This window comes from Malania oleifera, chromosome 8 (assembly GCF_029873635.1).
Source record: "Malania oleifera isolate guangnan ecotype guangnan chromosome 8, ASM2987363v1, whole genome shotgun sequence".
NCBI classification, from domain to species: Eukaryota; Viridiplantae; Streptophyta; class Magnoliopsida; order Santalales; family Ximeniaceae; genus Malania; species Malania oleifera.
Genome location: NC_080424.1, coordinates 9,648,447 through 9,653,575, shown reverse-complemented (window position 1 = coordinate 9,653,575; position 5,129 = coordinate 9,648,447).

The following is a 5,129-nucleotide window of genomic DNA, read 5'->3' as shown; positions in this document are numbered from 1 at the left end:
TACATAAGAGAAAAGAGAAACGTGAAAAGCTAAGACACACAAGAAGAGAAGAACACATCTTATTGAGATACTTGAGCTAATTGGGATATGATTGCCTGCACCCCAACCAACATTCATCTTCTTTGTGCTAATCAACTCAGAAAACCAAAAGGGATCTCACTCATACATCTTTCGTTCAACTTGGTATCGATGTTTGATTAATCCATTTAGTTTTATCAAGAGATTCTCATATCAACATCTGTTTTTGAACATCCTTAGAAGAGTTTGCTATTAAGTTTTCTCATTCATATAAAGATCGTTTTTGACAAGTTAAATACTTGAGAAAGTTTTTATTTGACCATTGTTTAAAGAGTAATCATTCAAGTGTATTCAAAGTTAAAACGTGATATTTTGATTACTTCTAAACTAGTTGATTAGATATCCTAATAAGTGCATAACTATATCTATACATATTGAAGGATATTTACTGAAAATCATATATTAAGTTTTTGATCCTTGGTATTCTCATCATATATATATATATATACACATTAGGACAAATACTACCAAGATCACATTGAGATTGAATCTTGAGAGAAATATTGTTTTTGACAAAGTGTGTGTCAAATCTTTGCAATCTTCAAAATTGTTTTTGTATTCAAAGATTTAACCTAAGTTCTCCAAAGTAGTGATTTATATAAATATTTTTGGGAGATTTGGTAAAAAGAATTTTGTGTGTGGAAGCATATCATACATAAATGATTGTATCGTTTCATACATTCTAAGCTTCAAGTTTAATCATATGTTAATGTATTAGGAATTTGAATTGTACTCACCAGCTTTGTTTGGAAGCAATTTTGAATGTTTTACAGATTTTATTGTATTCACGATTCGGTGTGTGAATCGGGTTCGAAGAGAGAGTTGTATCTCTTATAAGCAGCAGAGTAGGAAGGAGTTATACCTCTTGTAGGCAGAAGATTGTAAAGGAAGCTCCATCCCAATTAAAGGAGCAGGGATTTTATTGAAATTCTTGAGTGAGTTGTTCAAGGCGAGGATGTAGACCGAGTTGGCTGAACCTCGTAAAAATTGCGTTTGTCTTCTCTCTTCTATTAACTCTTTACTTTCTGTATTACACTTTATTATTCGTATTGCATGTGTATGTTGGATAACTCTACACACATTTAATTGGGTAAAAAGAACGTATTGATAAAATCAAATTTAAGTTAGTTATAAATCCCAGCAATTGATTTGGTAAATATACAAATAGGGATTAAGTGGTAAATAGGTTCAAAGAATTTTAAAATACCCAATTCACCCCCCCCCCCCCCTTTTTCTTGGGATTACACCTTAATCAACAGTTGTCAATAGGTTACCTTTCTAATTTTCCTTGTATTGTTGTAACTTCCTTATACCATTCCTTGAACCCTAAGATATTATTGACTGCAATAAGAATACCTTGTCTAGTTTGAATAAAAAAGATAAGAAATTAGAGACATATAGAGGCTTTTGAAAATGATAGAAGCAAGCTGACCAAGCAAGTAGAAGAGATTCAAGGCAAAAAATGACATTTGGTATCTCATTCAATCGGAAATGATGAAGTTCGAGGATGTTTCCATTTGACAATGACAAAAAGGAAGGTTGAAGAAAATAAACAGAAACATCAACAGAGAAGAATCTACAGTGCTAAGGGTCCTGTGTAGCAAAAATAATTCTTTGGACAAGTCAGATGTAACAAAAGAGTTTAATTCTCATAATTTTGTTCTTAAAATGATGTAATGACCTTTTAACAAGTAATAAAATTCAATTTTCATCTTGCTAAGGAATGTCGCACTCCACGGTAAAAATCAAGGAACCAAAGCACAACTGAAATCACGTAAATTTTCCTAAAGAGAAAAGTCAATAGATCATTTTTATTTTGGAAAGGAGCGTACATATTGATTTTATTTTAATTACATGTTTTCCGGTTCTTTGTATAAATAGGGGGTTGTACAGAGTTTGAATACACATCAATAGCAACTCATTCTTTGCTATCTTTTATTCTTTATTTTCCTCTCACTTTCTTTTGCTCTAGTTTTATCATGGTATCAGAGCAAATCGATCCTTGAGAGGTACAATTCTTGTTTGAGGATAATTCCCCTCAAGTTTTATCCTTTTTTCTTTGAATACCACAAAGCAGAGCTTGTTTTTTTTTTTTTTTTTTTTTTCTTTCTTTCACCTTTTCTCACATCAACATTACTATCAAACATTGAGTGTGGGTTTTTATTTTTCAAAATTTCTGTATTCATTGGGCATTTCGTCGATTAGTTGAGGAGCACAACCTGCACATTCTCTTTCTGTTCAAAGGTTGAAGAAAATCAAATTTAGGCTATTTTCCTAGGCTTCACACTATTCTATTTTCAAAATCCCAATCCAAAGCATTTTTTTTTTTTTTTCCAAATTCTCTCTCTTCACAGATTCCAATTTGAAGCTCAGACCCGCTTCCCAAATCAAACTCAAGTCACAAGTCCAGCCCACGCCCTAAATTCGACCTAGTATGTATTTCAATAAAAGATATATATATATATATAAAAAAAAAAAGGGAGAGGTTCACTTTTCATGGCTAAAAAGGCAACTAAGGTGGAAAAATATGATGATCCCAATCATCACTTATGTCTCCTACAATCAGATCACCCTGGACTAATTTTAGTTTCTCCACCGCTTACAGAGGACAATTATTCCACATGGAGTCGTGCAATGATTCTTGCACTTCGAGCAAAAAAAAAAAATCTACTTCACTGATGGCACACTAGCTCCACCACCTTCCGAATCCTCGAAATATTCACAATGGAGATGATGCAATGTTATGGCAATTTCTTTGGTTCTCAATTCCATTTCAAAAAAGATTTTTGATAGTGTGATATATTGTGAAACTGCCCATGCCATATGGGACGATTTGAAAGATTGATACTCCCAGGTCAATGGCCCTTGCCTATACAAGATTAAACAAGATATTGCTAATCTTGTTCAAGGATCTTTATCAGTTAGTACATACTTTGCCAAATTAAAGAGTTTGTGGGATGAGTTACGCACAATTCAAGGAATGTCCACTTACAACTGTAGCACACGCAAGGAGACTCTCATATAACAAGAACAAGATCATGTCTTGATGTTTTTTATGGAGCTCAACGATTCCTACACTGCAATTCGTGGGCACATACTTCTGATTGATCCACTTCCCACTCTCAACCGCACCTATGACCTTGTGCTTCCAGAAGAACATCATCGTACCATCCATTGAAGGCATTGCTCTGGCCACCACCAACTATCATCCACAAAAGGAAGGATGCCTCAGTTGTGATACCCCATGGATGAAAAGACTTAAAAAGATTAGATGTTATTACTCATATCAACAAGGTGCACCTTTATTTTCGGGAGCTTTCCCATAAGAATTTTATGATTAAGCGTGCTTGGCTTGGAGCAATATTGGGATGGGTGACCTCCTGGGAAGTTTTCTCAGAAAGTGTGTAAGGACAAAACACACTAAAAAGGACACGTGTTGGTTTGTGGGGCCAGTCATTAGTCCAATAAGGCCCGTCCCCCTGTTGTCTGGTCCAGGTGGAGGAGGAGAGACGCAGTGCTCCCTGGCAGACTCAGGTTGGGGCGTTACAGATGGTATCAGAGCTAACATCCAACCGAAAGTGTGATGAGATTCACATCGCCTGGGTTTGAAAATGTGGGTTCGCAATGAGAACGTTGCGTTCTATAAGTGGGGGAGAATGTGATACCCCATGGATGAAAAGACTGAAAAAGATTAGATGTTACTGCTCATATCAACTAGGTACACATTTCTTTTCGGGAGCTTTCCTATAAGAATTCTACGGTTAAGCGTGCTTGGCTTGGAGTAATATTGGGATGGATGACCTCCTGGGAAGTTTTCTTAGGAAGTGTGTGAGTGAGGACAAAACACATTGAAAATGACACATATTGGTTTATGGGTCTAGTCATTAGTCTGATAAAGCCTGCCCCCTATTGTCTGGTCCAGGTGGAGGAGGAGAGACGCAGTGCTCCCTGGCGTCTAGTCGGGGCGTTACATCAGTCCACCCAGGAAATCGCTCAAATCTACTCATTGTGGCAAAGAGGGTCATACTGTAGATCGATGCTACCGCATCCATGACTTCCCTCCAGTGCTTCGTAACTCTAAACCCAATCAAGGTCCCAAAGAAAGTGCTCATCGGGCTTCTTCAAATCCATCTACCAGAAACCTTCCTTTCACCCCTGAACAGTGTCCGTAGCTTAAAGCCATTCTCAACATATCTGTTCCCTCTCAACCCATTGCACATCAAGTAGGTAGTGTCAAATCTTCATTGTTAGGTAAATCTCATAATGATCTCTTATGGATTCTTAACAGTGGTGCAACCAATAATATGGTTTGCTCACCAACTGCACTCACCCAATCTTTCCCAGGACATGGTCGTACTGTTCTGTCGCGACGTCCCGAGAGCGCATGTGCCCCGGGCGGCGAAATCAAAAATCAATTTAATATTTTCATGGAAAAACATGGATATCGGAGTCGCCACTAACCTTTAGTGCGGTTAGAACACATGATTACTACCCCGTTAGGGGTAGAATCGGTCTACATTACCAGAGTTGGGGTCGGGAGTTCGGTTACGCGAGGGGAAGGTACGAGCACCCCCTACGCGCCCGTTCTTACGAACGGTACCTAATTAATCCGAAATTATCCCTAAGTTAATCTAATAATTCTTTAAATTACTCCTTCTTATGAATTTATAAATACACATAAAATAAATAAATAAATAAATAAATAAATAAAAATAAATACAATATATACATATATATATTCCCTCAGAGCTTAGGGTACGTAATGCCCAAAGGCTAATACCCCCGCAATAAAATCATAGGGATAGTAATTAAGAAAATACACCCCCAATTTTTGAAATTGTATTAAATTTTTTATAGGAAAATACTAACATGGGAGGTTTTTAATATATGGTAATAGAGTAATAAGCCTCACATACCTACTAACATATTATGAATGTCAAAATAAGTAACTAAATACTATATATATTAATATACTAAGGATACTTAATACTAAATATAGTAAGATTCTAATAATGATTAATACTAAACATATTAATATACTAAAAATAGTT